Genomic DNA, 18,502 nt, shown 5'->3' with positions numbered 1-18,502 from the left:
TCTATGTTGATGCCTTTGCCCAAAAAGCTCTACTTTTGTCTCATCTGACCAGAGAACATTCTCCCAAAACGTTTTAGGCTTTTTCAGGTAAGTTTTGGCAAACTCCAGCCTGGCTTTTTTATGTCTCGGGGTAAGAAGTGGGGTCTTCCTGGGTCTCCTACCATACAGTCCCTTTTCATTCAGACGCCGACGGATAGTACGGGTTGACACTGTTGTACCCTCGGACTGCAGGGCAGCTTAAACTTGTTTGGATGTTAGTGGAGGTTCTTTATCCAACATCCGCACAATCTTGCGTTGAAATCTCTTGTCAATTTTTCTTTTCCGTCCACATCTAGGGAGGTTAGCCACAGTGCCATGGGCTTTACACTTCTTGATGACACTGTGCACGGTAGACACAGGAACATTCAGGTCTTTGGAGATGGACTTGTAGCCTTGAGATTGCTCATGCTTCCTCACAATTTGGTTTCTCAAGTCCTCAGACAGTTCTTTGGTCTTCTTTCTTTTCTCCATGCTCAATGTGGTACACACAAGGACACAGGACAGAGGTGGAGTCAACTGTAATCCATGTCGACTGGCTGCAAGTGTGATTTAGTTATTGCCAACACCTGTTAGGTGCCACAGGTAAGTTACAGGTGCTGTTAATTACACAAATTAGAGAAGCATCACATTATTTTTCGCACAGTGCCAATACTTTTGTCCACCCTCTTTTTTATGTTTGGTGTGGAATTATATCCAATTTGGCTTTAGGACAATTCTTTTTGTGTTTTTTCATTTAAGACAAATTAAATGAAGATAATAATACCAAAGAAATTGTGTTTGCAATAATTTTCAGGAAGAAACTGAGTATTATCTGACAGAATTGCAGGGGTGTCAATACTTTTGGCCACAACTGTATATAAGGCAAAATAAATAACCTAAAACAAACATGTTCCTCCACCTCTTGGTCTATGTTCACCTGGAATTGAGATTAGATGCCTTGTTGCGTTTGAAGATCCCCTGATGTGCCTAAACAGAGGAAACCCCCCACAAGTGACACCATTTTGGAAACTAGACCCCCTAATGAACTTATCTAGATGTGTACTGAGCACTTTGAACCCCCAAGAGCTTCACAGACGTTTATAACATACAGCCGTAAAAATAAAAAATCATTTTTTTATAAAAATGATTTTTTTTGCCCTCATTTTATTATTTTCACAAGGGCGACAGGAGAAATTTGACCCCAAACGTTGTTGTCCAGTTTGTCCTGAGTACGCTGATACCCCATATGTGGGGGTAAACCACTGTTTGGGTGCACGGCAGGGAAGGGAAGGAGCACCTTTTGACTTTTCATTGCATAATTGGCTGGAATTGAGATTGGATGCCATGTCGCATTTGGAGAGCCCCTGATGTGCCTAAACAGTGGAAACCCCCCAATTCTAACTCCAACCCTAACCCCAACACACCTCTAACCCTAATCCCAGCCCTAACCATAACCTAACACACCCCTAACCCTAATACCAACCCTAATCCTATTCCTAACCCTAATACTAACCCATAACCCTAGCCCTAACTCTAATGGGAAAATGGAAATAAATACTTTTTTTTATTTTATTTTTTTTCCCTGACTAAGGGGGGTGATAACGGGGGGTTTGATTTACTATTTATGGCGGTTTTTATGTTTAGCAGCTGTCATATGCTAAAAGACGCTTTTTATTGCAAAAAATAGTTTTTGCATCACCACATTTTGAGAGCTATAATTTTTCCATATATTTTGGCCCTCAGAGTCATGTGAGGTCTTGTTTTTTGCGAGACGAGTTGACGTTTTTATTGGTACCGTTTCCGGGCACATGACATTTTTTTTATCGCTTTTTATTCCGATTTTGGGAGGCAGAATGAACAAAAACCGGCAATTCATGAATTTCTTTGGGGGGTGCGTTTACACCGTTCCATGTGTGGTAAAATTAATAAAGCGGTTTTATTCTTTGGGTCAGTACGGTTACAGCGATACCTCATTTATATAATTTTTTGTGTTTTGGCACTTTTATACAATAAAAGCTATTTTATATAAAAAATAATTATTTTTGCATCGCTTTATTCTGACAGCTATAATTTTTTTACTTTTTTGCTGATGATGCTGTATGGCAGTTCGTTTTTTGAAGGACAAGATGACATTTTCAGCGGTACCATGTTTATATCCGTCTTTTTGATTGCGTGTCATTCCACTTTTTGTTCGGCGGTATGATGATAAAGCATTGCTTTTTGCCTTGTTTTTTATTTTATTTTTTAAGGGGTTCACTGAAGGAGTTAACCAGTGGGACAGTTTTAGAGATCGGGTCCTTACAGATGAAGCGATACTAAATATGTGTACTTTTATTAAGATTTTTTTTAATCAAATATTTATTTATTGATAAAAAAAAATACTGAATTTGTATTATTATATTTAAAAAAATAATTTTACAATTATTTAAAAAAATTTTTATTTCATTCTTAATTTTACACATTGTCCCACTGTGGGACACTCACTTGCTGCAGACTGAGCGCATGACAGGAAGTCTCTGAGCTCTGGTAACCCCGATGTCATCATTACGACATCAGGTTACCATGGGAGCGATCGGGACTCCGCGTCATGCTGCGGGGTCTCCGATTCAAAGGCGGCAGAGGGACGGTCAGAGCTCACAGCCCATCTTCATGCTCCCGGAATGCTGCGATGCACTCTCATGGTTACACAGTTGTATTCTAATGAAATTGTTCAAAAAAAATACAACTGTGCCATCCTGTTTACATATATACAAGTCAATGAAACAGCTAAGGTAATAGATGTAAATGCCAACGTTAATCAATTGGTATAGAGGTTCAACATTAATGAGAGTGAATAAAAAAATAAGAATGATCTCAGTAATTAGATGGCTGTATAGGGGGGAGAAATAGTCTTGTGTCACAGACGAATCATCAGGCAACCGACCATACCCTGCCAATCCTTATGGGGCTAACAGCAGTCTATCCCCAAAACTCCCACCCTGACAAGGGCAGTCCACAGCTACCCCTGTACTAAACATGCCCTCGAAGGCAAAGAGCCGAAACGCGAGTTGGGGAGGACGCCATCCGGGAGTTTAGAGATCTACAGTCTCTCTGTAAGTGATTTCCTACATTGGAATTATGGTTTTACACTTTACTGTGATCTTTCTCTATTTTCTTTACTACACATGTATTTCTGCTATGATCTGGAATTCAGACTGTTACATGTGACACACTCACACCTTTTAACCCCATGATCACAGTAACACTGTGGGTTTTATATACCGTTCTCTCCTTTTTGCTATTTTTGTTCATGCTGTGCTATAAACCTATATTCATGGCTTTCATGTCATGATAACATTTTTACTATATGGCACTAGCACTTTCCTGTATGTAGTTACTCCATGATCTTTAGCCCTAAGGTTTACACATTATTTATTGTATTGCACTTGCACCTTTTGTATTTTATATGATCACTCGCTTTTCTTGGATTTTGCTTACTGGTTTTTAGGGGTGGATGTGATACTTGTTTATGACCCTTATACCATATACACTGTTGTGCTATCCTTCACCCAATTCCATCTCGTTTCCCTGGGTGTGCCTCCCTTTTGTATATTATATTATTCTTACATTGCGGTCCATACAGTTATCTTTTACCAGGATTTGTTTTTATCAGAATTATTAATAAAATTATTGCGTTTTTGGACTTCATGGTCGGTTTTGTGTTCTTCTTTTTCTACATCTGGGAATGCAAGCCTCCCTGGTATTGGTTACATACTGAAACTGGCAAAGCATTTTTTACATTCAGAACACAAATATGGCTTCTCCCCTGTGTGAGATCTCTGATGGTTAAGATTTAATTTCAATGTATAACATTTTCCACATTCTGAACATGAATATGGCTTCTCACCTGTGTGCATTGTCTTACTGTATGGGTGACAGTATTGTATTTCTGTGTTAAACATTTCCCACATTCTGAACATGAATATGGCTTCTCACCTGTGTGTCTTTTGTGATGGCTAAGGAGATTTGGTTTATCTATGTAATCCTAGATATTGATTTTTATATGGTTTCAATCAGTTTAAAATATAATAAATATATCCTTACTTTCAGGGAGTGTAGCAGAAGGTAATTGAAAATTAAATATTCAACCAGATGGCCCATTGAACAAAGGAATGTACATGACCGGTCATTTGTTGCTATCGTCTAACAAATGACCTTTCATATTCAAGGATGAGAGCAAGTAATTAAATTGGGTGTTTCAACTTTCCCAGGGATGTCATCCTGTGAAATCTTATCTACAGGTTTAAGGGGGTTTCTCTCTGACATTCCATGGAAGATCAAAGCCTTTAGATAAGTTTCAATGAACAGTTTAACATATAAAAGATGACTGAACTGTTGTAGCTACATATATGTATGTAGCTACATACATGTGAGGGACAGCCAGGGCTGTAGTCGTGGCCACCAACATCTGTAACAGTGTGCCCTGGCCTCCCATCACATAAACACGCTGCCCATCATCCTGCATACCTGCAGCATCTTCTGCTCCATCAGGGTCCTCAGTACGTTTCAGGAAGACTTCTGGCTTCACCTTAGAATTAACGGAGTCACAGTCCAGTTTAACTTTTAACTGAGTAACTTTACTGAGACTTGTTCGCAGCATATCCATATTCTTTCCAGCATCATCATCATCAGGGTTCACAGCAAATAACTCCTCTTCTATCCCTTTCCTTCTCTCTCTTTCACTAAGTCCGCTACTGGGACGGACCATGCAAAACGATCCCACAGTATCTTCAGTGCCTAGTCTTACTCCAGTTAGGTGTTCCCTTAGCCATTTCGCCCTGGATCTGAGGGCATCAGCCCTAGAGATAAGCTGCCACATGTTGAGTGTTGTGCCCATACTGCTTAGTCTTCACTAGCAACTGCAGACCCACTTTAACTGCACTGCCAGCACTGCTACTGTAACTCCCTCCTGTGACAATCCACTGTGCTCGGGCCCGCATAAAATTCCATCTCCTCCGGTGCGCATACAGTAACAGCCACCGCAAAGTAGCACCAAGGGCAATCTTCCTTGTAGAAGGAGACCCAATCCCCTACTTTCAGGGGTCTCCCAAACTTGACTGAGGCGGTGTTCACGTACACCTTTTCATTGGACCTACCTCTCAGATGAACCCAAAGCCTCTGTCCACTTCTGTATAAACTAGCTGGCTATATGTGCGGCGGCCAGCCATAGTGCCACCTGCTGGAGTGCGTAACTCGTCCCAGACCTCCTTTTCCCTCTGTTTTTTTTTTTGCCGATTACTTTGGCTATCCAAGCTGACTGGTCCGGGTATGGAAACGGACCTTCTGCTGAGTGGGCACAGTGAGGGGCCCCCAGCGACGCCCCGGTATTTACAGTGGGCTTCCCTTCTGGCACCCGGTGAACCAATGAGAGCTCCAGGGCCCAGAACTCCTGATATAAGGGCCGACTACCCGAGGCAGGAGGTAAGGATGCGGGTTGGAGGTGGAGACTAGCCCTCCGGGATCAAGGGCTGAGGTGTACCCACTTTAACTGCACTGCCAGCACAGCTACTGTAACTCCCTCCTGTGACAATCCAGGCCACGGATATGTGCTGGGTTCTGTGCTTGCCATAACTTCACGTGGAACGGTGTTGCCCAGGGCTAGCCAGTTCACCTGAGCTAATGGGCGCCCTGGCCCCAACTGACTGCCAACAGGAAGTCTTTTCTAACATCCCACCGTGCCCCTCCTATGTTTAACTATTTCTATACTTTATACTATAATACACCCATCTGAGGTAATGACACTCCTTTTACATTATGCCCCATCTAGTGGCCGACCTGGGGTAGTTCACTTTCCCTAGTTATAACATGTGCATTTACCAAATATACATAGCAGCATAACAATAGGAAACAACATACAAAGACATACACATTAAGTATAACCATTGCTTACAAGCTTAAAGGGGTTGGGGGAAGAGACATATTTTACAACCCCTTACATACAGAGACAGGCGAGAAGGCATTTCGGAATCTGGAGACGTTCAGAACCAACATTAGGCCAGGATCACACTACCGTGTGTGATGTGAGAAACTCCCACGAGTCTCTCGCATGAACACCCGGCGCTGCCGCCGGCACTCAGGACCGGAGCTGCGGCTGCCTAGAGTACATGCAGTTTCTCGCATCGCACACGGTAGTGTGATCCCGGCCGTTCTCTCAGTCTGGGTCAGATGCGCATACCGTCCAGGATTGACATTATACGAAGCTATGTATTTAATCATTTAATTACTGTTTAATTTTCCTTTTACTTTGTTTGAAACTTAGTTGTTATTTGTAATCTTTTATTGTAACTTTTCTTTTCAATTCTTAAGTAAAATAGTTGATCACTCAGTGCAAATCATTTCCGTTATCCATAACAATTTTACAAATTATAAACCCGTTACAATACAGTCTCACACACTCTCCACATTCTGAGCGTGAGTATGGCTGCTCACCTGTGTGTCGTCACTCATGTATAAGGGTATGTTTCCACGGTCAGGATTTGGTAAGTATTTGCCGTGGATTGGACGCTGCGTACATCAGGAGCGTCCAGATGTTACAGCATAGTGGAGGGGATTTTATGAAATCCCATCTCCACTACGCGTGCAGGGACGCCTCCGACATCCCTGCGCATACACACTTGCAGCACGTCTTTATAGACCACAGCATGTCTAATTATCTTGCGGAGACGCTCAGCACCGTTCTATGTATAGGATGCGGTGATTCACCATGCATACAAAAGCCGGCAGCTCTGCCAATACGCCCCGTGGAGACGTATCCTAACAAGAGTTGATTTTTGTGTAAAACATTTGCCACATTTTGAACATGAATATGGCTGCTCCCTTGTCTGAATTCTTTTATGTGTAAAAAGATGTGATTTCTGTCTGGGTGTTATGTGTTGGTGTTATGTTTGACACCAATCTCTCCTTCACATCCCATGTACAATCTCCTGCCCGCTCTTGCCGCTTACACCTATAGAACATCTCTAGAATCCGCCCTTTTCTCACCATGGAAACAACAAAAACCCTCATTGTAGCATTGATCCACTCCCGCTTGGACTACTGCAACGCTCTATTAATTGGCCTCCCCGTCACTCGACTATCCCCTCCCCAGTCCATACTAAAGGCAGTGGCCAGGATCGTCCATCTGGCTAATCGGTACTCGGACGCGTCTGCTCTTCGCCAGTCCTTACATTGGCTGCCCATTCATTATAGGATCCAATTCAAAGTACTTGTTCTCACCCACAAAGCTCTCCACAGTGCAGCACCCCCCTACATCTCCTCCCTCATTTCTGTCTATCGGCCTAACCGACCGCTGCACTCTGCAAAAGACTTTCGACTAACCTCTGCACTAATCCGCACCTCCCACTCCCGACTCCAAGACTTCTCCCGCGCTGCGCCAATCCTCTGGAATGCTCTACCCCAAGAAATTAGGACTATCCACAATTTGCACAGTTTCAAGCGCTCCCTCAAAACACATTTGTTCAGAGCGGCCTATCACATTCACTAATCAAAGTCATTCTATGTGTAAGTGTGCGTGTGTAGACCATTCACTATCTCCATCCATCCCTCACTCCCTCAAGATGGCTGGACCATCACTGTAAATACACACCTGTCCTCTGTATCTCCCCCTCCTCATTGTAGATTGTAAGCTCTCACCAGCAGGGGCGTCTTATTTTGCTTTAATTATTGTATTGTTAACGTTGTTACTTATGACTTGTGTTTTGAAGCTGTTAAACTGTAAAGCGCTGCGGAATATGTTGGTGCTATATAAATAAAGATCATTATTATTAAAGTTTTTATTAATTCATACAAAAAGGATTAAAATTTTCAGGAACAAAAGATGAGTGGAAAAAATGGAGGCTAGAAAAAGTCCTCAAAATGACAGATATAAGGCAGAAAAGACAGATATTATCATTATTAATAGCAGCAATATATGTTTGTTAAAAAATACAAAAAGTGACTAATAAAGTGCGCAGCGCTAAAAGTTATTCCCTAATATATGCTATAAAGTGCATTGTTTAGCTGCAGGGCGGGAGGTCACAGGGTCCTGACTGCGGCACACGGGGTCAGAGTTATCTCACGTGTTGATGTCACTTAACGTTTCGCCAGTTTCTTCTACTCTCAGTAACCATGTCACAACCGGCTGCTGTATGTCCTGGCTCCTTTATACTTTATGGGAAACTGTATGCCCTCATATAAAGTATAGATATACAGCGCGATGATTTGATATCATGAGGACAAGAATTGATAACTAATATAAATATCAGGTGTTGATGTAGTAGTGTCCGTGCTTTATGGCAGTAAAAAGTCATACATATAGGCAGAAAAATATATATCTTTCCTGTACATATAGGCAGAAGATTTTTTGCTTTTTGCGAGCAATAGCTCCATCTTGTGGCAAAACTTAAGAATGTACTGTAGCTATATAACAATGCACTTTATAGCATATATTAGAGAATCATTTTTAGCGCTGCGCACTTTATTAGTCACTTTTTGTATTTTTTAACAAACATATATTGCAGCTAATAATAATGATATCTGTCTTTTCTGCCTTATATCTGTCATTTTGAGGACTTTTTCTAGCCTCCATTTTTTCCACTCATCTTTTGTTCCTGAAAATTTTAATCATTTTTGTCTATGAAATAATAAAAAACTTTAATGGTTTTAATATAATTCTTGTGGTCACTTCTATGGATTTTTGCACCTTACAGAGTGGTGATGGTGTACACTAGTAAGGGGAAGCGGGATGTGCAGAGATTGTTACATTCAATATGTACGCCATGTAATCGGATGCTCAAAAAAACTGGACATGTGGCAGTGGAAATGACGACTACTTAGTAGGGATGAGCGAGCATATTCGTGGGTATTCGGTTCTCACGGTACTCGGAACAAAGCAAGTATTTCACTACTCGCCTCGCACTACTCGGATCTCCCGCCCAGCAGTTGCCAATCACAGTAATGCCGCACCCTTCTTGGTTGTGGGCGGCATTACTATGATTGGCTGGCCGCCCAGCGTCATCATAGCCTGGCACTAAGCCCTGCTGCCGCCGCCATTTTCTGCACATTGCAGGTAGAACACAGCTAGTGTAGGGAGAGTGTGAGCAGCTGCTAGGGAGAGTTGTGTTTTTTGGTTCAAATCAGCCAGAAATTCTCTGTGAAACCCAAAAGCTCTTTTCAGAGCTGAAAGTATAAGGTCAGGGACCGAGTAGTGACCGTTTTCCCAGCTTTTTTTTAGGTCTCGTTTACCCCTGCAGGGCAGGTTTTTTGTGCTGCTGCGTTCACAGTGAATAGCATGCACGATACTGCACAACTGACACGCAGCCAGCACCGCTGTCTTGTGTGGTTACTGGGGTGCGTAATCTTTTGTGCTGTTTGTAAAACACAAAGCTGTAGTCCTACCTTCCACAAAGCACTAACTGCTCCTTGTTCCCCAATATCTGCACCTAAACATCTGCAACTATGGCAGAAAAATCCAAAACTCCTAAAAAGGCTGTTGTGAAGGGACAGGGACGTGGACGTGGGGTTGTTGGAGCCCAACAAGGCACAGAGTCTGGGAGATCGAAGAAGGTTGATGCATCTAGGTTCCTGTTGAAATTTCCCGGTCTGGAACATAAACGGGTCTGGAAGCCAGAAGAACAAGAGCAGATACTGACTTGGATGGCTGAAAAGGCCTCCACGAAATGTTCTAGCAGCACCCAATCGTCCATGACAAAACATTCTACTGTCCATACAGATAATGCTGGGTCATCATATTCTCAACCTGTTCCTAGTTCATCACCCAGTCAGGAGTCACAGGAAACATTTGACCCCAACGTTGGTCACTCCGAGGATCTGTTTGATCCATTTCCTTTTGTTGCCTCTGGCCTCTCACCGCGCGACATTGAAGAAGTACGTGAGGGGGTACCGTCTGTTGAAGATGGCCAATTATTTGAAACCCACGTCCAGAAGAAAGCCACTTTCATCCACGTGATAAACCGGGTGAAGAGGTGGAGGCTGATGGTGATGACACAGTTGCCATCTGGCCAGTCGCCAATATCAACACGGAAGGAGGATGACATGGACGACGAGGTGGTCGATGATGAGACCACCAATCCGACCTGGGCCGTTAGCACGCATAGCCAGCACAGCAGCACAGAGGATGAAGGTGGATACGTAGCACCAACAAAGGCACCAAGGGCTACTGGTTTGAGCAGAGTGCAAACTGTCTACTGTTGCCAGGAGCAATCCCTCTGTGCCCCAAGTTAAGGCAAGGGTGCATTCAGCCGCTGTCTGGAAATTTTTTTCCGACATTCCTTCTGAACCAAATGTCATCTGTAGCATCTGCCATAGGAAGCTGAGCAGAGGCCAGGGCAAAGGCAACCAAAGCACCACCAGTATGCGGAAACACATTGCAGCCAAGCACCCTAGTCAGTGGGCTGAACAACAGGGTACAAAATCAGTGTCTGCGACTGCGGGTCAAACCACTGCCATGTCGCCTGTGATACGTCCTTTCCAATCTGCTGGGCAGGAAGCAGGTGATCATCATACCTCTTGCTCACAAGCTGCGGTTGCACAGACACAGGCCACAACAAGCTCATCCACTTGTTTGTCCCAGGAAAGCGTCCAATTGTCCGTGCCCCAGATGTATGAAAGGACGCGCAAATACCAAGCCACGCACCCACAAGCACAAATACTGAACGCGCACATTGCCAAGTTACTAGCCGTGGAGATGTTGCCATTTAGACTTGTGGGAACACAGTCTTTCCATGATCTTTTGGCTGTGGCTGCCCAACGATAATCGGTTTCCAGCCGGCACTATTTTTCCCGCTGTGCCATCCCTGCGCTACACAAGCACGTCTTAAACAATCTAAAGCGTGCGCTCACCAATGCCGTAACCGGGAAGGTCCATCTTACAGCAGACACGTGGACAAGTACTTGTGGCCAGGGATGATACATCTCTGTCACGGCACACTGGCTGAACCTGGTGGAGGGTGGGACAAAATCTCAAACTGGACTATCAACACATATCCTACCCACGCCACGAATAGCGGGCCCATCCTCAATCAGGGTTTCCGCCTCATCATATACGTCCAGTCTCCCCTCTTCCTCCTCCTCCGCCTCGTCATCCTATGCTGAATTACCCTCCACATCACTCCCAAGTTGGGAGCTGTGCAGCAGCGCCTCGGCAAAGTGGCAAAATGCTCTGCTGAAGCTGATCTGCTTAGGTAAAACACCACACACTGCAGCAGGGCTGTGCCAAGGACTAAAACAACGGACCGATCAGTGGCTCTCCCCACTGCAACTCCAACCTGGTCTGGTTGTCTGTGACAATGGGCGTAACCTGATGGCGGCTTTAAAGCTCAGGAAGCTGGTACACGTGTGGGTAGAGCCCAGATTGGGGGGTGGTCCACTGCTTACCGTGACCAGACGACACAAACACGAGACGGAGGCAGATTTCGGGTACAATAGGTCCGAGTTTATTGGCCGTCCTTTCTGACGACCGTAGCCATAGACTTCAGCACCTTCACAGCTCTCCGTATTCAGGCCCGGGTACCTGCACCGCGTTCCTCGCGGCTCTTTTACTGGGGCTGCCCTAGGCCTATCTACCGCCAGCGCTTCACCAGTCCGAGGTCGTCGTCCATTTTGTACCCCCAGGGCCTTGTCTGTTCTGTGGTTCTTCGTGTCGGGGCCACCCCTCTGACTGTCTCTTCTTCTCAGTCCCTTGGTCAAGCTCTCCACTGCTGTCCGTTCTTTTGACTGTCTCTTCTCCTCCTGAGCTCCTCCCGGGACTGGAACCCTCTGGAACCCACTCCTGTCCTATTTATCTCCCTTCCCGGGAAATCCCCTCCTGGGTTCCTATCTCTCCGCCCCCATGACTAAGCGTTTTTGTAGCCTTAGGCTGCTGTCGAGTCCTGTTCTCACGCTCCTCCCTGCCATCTTGTGGTCAAACTTAGGTACTGCATTCCTTTTCCATTTTCCCCAGCTGTTTCCCTTCTGTTACTACAAACATCCGTCTACAGTGCAACAACCGTCCCTTCTCCCTACAGACAAGTCCGTCCGTCAGGTCACCTTCCCTACACACATGCCATGCATGGCTCACGTGCTGAACCTAGTGGTGCAGAAATTTATAAAAACATACCCTGACTTGCTGTACCTACTTGAGAAGGTGCGCTGTATTTGCGTCCATTTCCGCCACTCCTCAACCGCTGTTGCCGGTCTTGCAGCGCTTCAAAAGCAATTTAATTTGCCAAACCACAGACTCATTTGCAACCTGCCAACACGGTGGAACTCAACATATCATATGTTGGCAAGGGTAAGTGAGCAGCAGAGGGCACTTTCTGAATACCAGCTTAAACATGCCCGTCACACTGAGACACAGCCAAGACACATAACAACTGTCGAGTGGGTGTGGATCGCTGATATTTGTGAGGTGCTTGATAACTTTGAGTACTGCACCAATCCCTATGCTATGTCTGCTGAAAAAATTGCTGCAGAATCAAAAAATGGAATTTTTGCATGCCCAGCAGCTGGGTATGAAGCAAGATTTCACAATGGGTGATACTACCCAGCCCAGGCAATATCATCAGGTAACATTGGGGGATGAAGATGAAAATGAGGAGGGAGAGGACTTCTTTTTCAGTGGAACCGAGGGGACACCTCATGCTACAGAGGGGAATCCCAACCCCAGCTTCATGTCTGTCCAGCATGGGTGGGCTGAAGAGGAGAAGGTGGAGGCGAAGAGTCAGTGTGAGGAGAGGATGGGTATTGTTCCTCCTTCAGGGGTCACAGAACATTTGCCTCTTTGCAGCTTGGCACACATGGCACACTTCATATCTGACTGTGCCAAGACCCTCACGTAATCCACATTTTCAATAGCAACCTATACTGGTTGGCCACCTTTCTAGGCCCACGGTACAATGACAAATTTCCTTCGCTACTGTTGCAGTCACCAAGGGGTTTCACAATGGAATCCTTCAAGAAGGCCGTTGTCGATCATTTGATGTCAACAGCACCCTCAGACACCACTGCTAGCCAAGGTACCAGCTCTGTGCAACAGCATGCATTAATGGGGAGAGACACGCCAAGCAGGTCCAAAAGAGGTGGTGGTAAAATGTCCACAAACTGGGCCATCTTCAATAAACCGGCTCATCACCAAGGACTAGCTGGAACAGTAGCAATGTCAAGGAGGGAGAAGTTGAGCAAGATGGTCAACGACCATCTAAGTGACCATACCTGTGTCCTTCCTGATGCTTCTGTACCATTTAATTACTGGGTATCCAAGCTGCATAGTTGGCCCGACCTCTCCTTCTATGCCTTGGAGGTGCTGGCCTGCCCTGCTGCTAGTGTGATGTCAGAGCGTGTTTTCAGTGCCGCTGGGGCAGTTATCACAGATACACGCACACGGTTGACTACAGAAAATGCAGACAGGCTGACTTTGATAAAATTTAACAAGGACTGGATTTCGCAACAGTATTTAAGCCCTCCAGATGACAGTATCCCAACCTAAAGTCACCCAACACGTTTTTTTTTTTAAATTGGTGATCACATCCTTCCCTTCCCATACAAGCCCCTTTTCTTCTTCTTACACGTTTTCAAAACCTGATTCTGACACATGTACCTCATGTACATGTTACGTTAATTAATATTTCCCATCGGAGGAACTGTGATGAGAGTGAGGACCTTCTTCCTTCATCAACCATGATACAGCCCCTAGGGCTAATGTTTTAAAGACACTATGTCTATGCCTACACATTGGGCAGTGGCACAACAAGGGCAGCAGTCCAAGCCTTAGAATTGTGAATCTGTTGTGATGATGATGATGATGGGTGGCTTCTTCCTGCATTAACCATAACACAACCCCTAGGGCAGATTGCTCTCCTTACACCACTTACCCACTTAGCTGTCAGAAGTTCGCCTCCATCATCACTCGCTCTTACGGCACTTCTGATATATCACTGGCACTGCGTAAGTGGCGTACGAGTCCCGCTCTTCCGGCAAAAACCCACAGGACTTCAAATAGTGTTTGTACATTCTAGTGAAGCAGTGGGGTAAAAACAATCGTGCAGCCCCGGACCAGGTGCCTCCATGTCATATACATTTGTTTTTCCTCAGCCCCCAGACCGCTTTGCAGGGTCCAGCAGACAATTACTCGCATTTTCCGTTGACTTTCATTGGACTCGCTATTCGTACCGATTACCTGAGTATTAGGGTATACTCGGTATGAGTATAGTGAGTCTGAATACTTCAGTGCTCGCTCATCCCTACTTATTAGCCCTTATGTACTCTCACAATTGTTACATGTAAAGTCATCATAATCACTACAGGGCACTACTACTACTTTCTATAACATTTGTGTACAAATTGGACTGAAATTCGATGTGATGCCAGTGGCAAAGAAGCTTCTATCAGTACAATATTACAGCCCAATAAAACCTGTCCATAAGGTAACCCCTTAAGAAAGCGACCTATGTTCGATTTTGCATGTTCATTTTTTCTTCTCTTTCTCCACCTTTCCATATTCCTGACAACATAGACGTTATCAGGGAATTTTTTTCTTTTTTTGCGGGATGAGTTGCTGCTTTGTATGACACCATTCACGTTACCATATCATTTACTGAAAAATAGAAATTAAAAAGCCAAAAGTTGGGAAAAATCGGTAACTACATTCAGTGTAGATGCTAAGCCTTTCTTCGGCTACATCTTCCACAAGACTAACCTCAATTGACACAGGTAACCTGCAAATTATTAACTTCTCTTCTTGTACCCTCTCCAAAGCAGAGGAGTCACTATTGCAGCGTGGCCTCTCCTTTGCACCCATGAATACAAATTTGTCTTAACCAAAGATATTTATCTTTTCTGTCGACAATTGAGTTTTAACCTTCTGTACCATCAACCTTCCCTTATAGAACAGTTACCAAGTGATGTACAACAGGCCTTTCGAGATCTTATGGACCTTCTGCAGGAGAGTGATTGTCCCAGCACCAGGAGGAGGTTCACTGGACGTCTTCCGTCACAGGCCACACTCTCTTTTACCTTATTTCTGGCAGTCCAGATATTCTTCAACAGTGTCTGCAGGGATATTAAGGACCTCAGTGTGGACAGAAACAAGCAAAATAATTTACGTGTCCCGGTGCGGCAAGCATTGAGGCATTTGCAAAATAACAAGGATTTCATAATTCGGGAAGCAGACAAAGGAGGTAGCTTGGTACTGCGGCCACATTATTGTTATATTAAAGAAGCTAATTGCCAACTAAATGTTTGGCCTTATTAAAATAAAATCTGTCATGATCCGGACAGGGTTTTGTGTTCTGTTTTCCCCATTTTCCGGTCTGATCATGTCAGGAGTTAACCTTTTTCAGCCTCAGTTTGGGTTCAGGTTGACTATTTATCGCCACTGCTTCCTGCAGACTATGTAAGTTATAGTTCTGTCTATGGCTGCTGTAGCTGACTCTGCTGTTGTGAGTTCATTTTCCCCTTCACCATTGAGGTCTGATGAACTCCCTCTTCTGGTGAAGGAAGGTAGTGAGGCTGATTACCAAGCACCTGGGCAGGATGATGATGACTGGGTGACTGGAATTGCTGACTGGTATAAGGCAGCCGACGCCCTTCTGCCTTGCTGGTGATCTCTCTGAGGGATTCTAGGAGTCCAGTCTGATTCCTGCTCCTCAAAAGCTAAGTTTTCTGCTCTACCTTTTGCATTTGTGTTTTGGTTTTGTTTTGCATTGTTTTCCTTGATTTCTGCCATTCCCTGCTGGGGTGAGCTGAATTCCTTTTTGCTCTGTCTTCAGAAAATACCTGAGTACTGATATAGTCTTTTTGAAGCCTAGTGTCTTCAGGGCTTTTTTCCCTATCAGCTGTTGGCTCTTGCTTTGATAGGGTTTTGGCGGATTGCAGACAGCAGCTTTTCTATCCTGCCCTATCTAGTTAGCTTGGGACCCATCATTTGCTCAGCCTATCTTTCTATCTGTGTGAGTGTTTTTTCATCTTGCTTCACCGTCATTATATGTTGGGGGCTGCCTATTGCTTTGGGGTCTGCTCTGGGGCAGTTTAGATTTCCCTTTCTGTCTTTAGGCTATGTAGTTCTCCGGCTGTGATCAAGGGGTCTAGGGCACCGTAGGAACCCCCACGGCTACTGCTAGTTGTTGTTGATAGGTTCAGGGGTCTGCAATCCGATAGCTGCCAACTTCTCTGGTTTTCTGGACTTAGCTAGTATTTCTGTTTTTGCCTCCTACGGTGACTCATTCATAACAGAATCACCAGCCATACCGCAGATCCTAGGGTACTCAATAGCAGGAAAGAATTGTTAAAAAAAAAAAAAAAAAGGTGTGTATATTTTTTCCTCTATATCTCTGAGGCCGTAGGGGGAATTTTTTTTCTCTCAATGGAGATAAAGCAATTGTCTGATCGTGTGGAGCAGCTCGCTGCGGAAGTGCGGGGAATTTCCGCCTACCTTGCTCATTCACATGCTGCTGAACCAAAGATCCCTACTCCTGATGTGTTTTTTGGGGATCGGTCTAAATTTTTGAATTTCAAAAATAATTGTAAATTATTTTTTGCCTTGAATCCTAACTCGTCAGGGAGCTCCACACAGCAGGTTAAAATTGTCATCTCTTTGCTGCGTGGTGATCCCCAGGATTGGGCGTTTTCTTTGAAACCAGATGATCCTATTCTGACTAATGTGAACGCATTTTTTCAAGCCTTGGGGTTGTTGTATGACGAACCTAATGCTATTGATCAGGCTATAAAGACCCTGTTGGCATTGAGCCAGGGTCGAGATTCTGCAGAATTGTACTGTCAAAAATTCCGAAAGTGGGCAGTCCTTACTACCTGAAATGATAATGCCTTGGCAGCTCTCTTTCAGAAGGGTTTGTCAGAAGCCGTAAAAGATACTATGGTGGGATTTCCTGTTCCCTCTGGTCTTGACGATTCTATGTCATTAGCCATTCAGGTTGATCGGCATTTACGTGAACGCAGGAATGCACGAGAGGTGTTGCCACCTGTTGAACAAATGTCTGAACCTATGCAATGTGATAGAGTTTTGTCCAGGGAGCAACGTCAGGAGTTCAGAAGGCGTAATAAGCTGTGTTTTTTTTTATGGAGATGCCTCGCATATTATTTCTGTCTGTCCTAAACGAGAGAAACGTTTTGCACACACATTTTCTGTGGGTGGTGTTCAACCTAAGTTTCTTCTGGCAATTACTCTGACCTGCTCCCTGTCCACATTTTCCGCCAAGGCTTTTGTGGATTCATGAGCAGCCCTGAACCTAATGGACTTGGATTTTGCTAAACGTTGTGGATTTCCTATGACACCTCTGCGGACGCCTATCCCTTTGAGGGGGATTGATGCTACTCCTTTGGTGAAAAATAAACCTCAGTTTTGGACCCAGGTGGTAATGCGGGTCGCCCCAGACCATCAAGAAAATTGCAGATTTTTGGTGTTGCATAATTTGCATGATACCATTGTTCTGGGGTTTCCCTGGTTGCAAATTCATAATCCAGTTTTGGATTGGAAATTTGTGTCTGTGGTGAGTTGGGGTTGTCGGAGTGCCCTTAGTGAGGCTCCGTTTTTTTCCACCTCTCCTCAGTCGCATGATGCTCCTGACTATTTGGCGGATTTTTATGATGTATTTAGTGAGAATGAGTCTGCGTCTTTGCCGCCTCATAGGAGTTATGACTGTGCAATTGAACTGAGCCCGGGTTGTAAATTTCCCAAGGGTCGGCTCTTCAATTTATCTGTACCCGAGCACGAGGCTATGCGATCCTATATTAAGGAGGCGTTGGAAAGGGTCATATTAGACCATCCTCTTCACCCTTAGGTGCTGGGGTTTTTTTTGTGGCCTAAAAGGATGGTTCATTAAGGCCTTGTATTGATTATCGTGCCCTTTTGGGGTACAGAGGATTTCTTTTTTGGGATTTATTTTGTCTCCGTCAACTATTGAAATGGACCTGGCCAAGGTACAGGCCATTTATGATTGGGTTCAGCCCACTTCTTTGAAGGCCCTCCAGAAGTTTTTGGGTTTTGCTAATTTTTATCGGAAATTTATAGCAAAATTTTCTAGTATTGCCAAGCCATTGACTGATCTGACTAAGAAGGGTGCTGATGTGTTGAATTGGTCTCCGGAGGCTGTTTCTTCCTTTCAGGAGCTGAAGCGAACATTCACTTCTGCCCCGGTTTTGCGGCAACCTGATGTCTCACTCCCGTTCCAGGTAGAGGTGGACGCTTCTGAGATTGGTGCAGGAGCTGTTTTGTCCCAAAAGGATCCTGTAACATCTAATATGAATCCCTGTGCTTTCTTTTCCCGAAAGTTCTCTCCATCTGAACGTAACTATGATGTGGCGAATCGGGAACTGTTAGCCATGAAATGGGCATTTGAGGAGTGGAGACATTGGTTGGAGGGAGCTAAATATCAAGTCGTGGTCCTCACTGACCATAAGAATTTGATTTACATGGAGTCGGCCAAACGCTTGAACCCTAGACAGGCTAGGTGGG

The sequence above is a fragment of the Dendrobates tinctorius genome, unplaced genomic scaffold, assembly GCF_039654945.1.
Source record: "Dendrobates tinctorius isolate UK_male_01 unplaced genomic scaffold, ASM3965494v1 ptg000157l, whole genome shotgun sequence".
Taxonomy (NCBI): domain Eukaryota; kingdom Metazoa; phylum Chordata; class Amphibia; order Anura; family Dendrobatidae; genus Dendrobates; species Dendrobates tinctorius.
The sequence above is the reverse complement of the archived record's forward strand: the minus strand, read 5'-3'. Positions refer to the sequence as shown.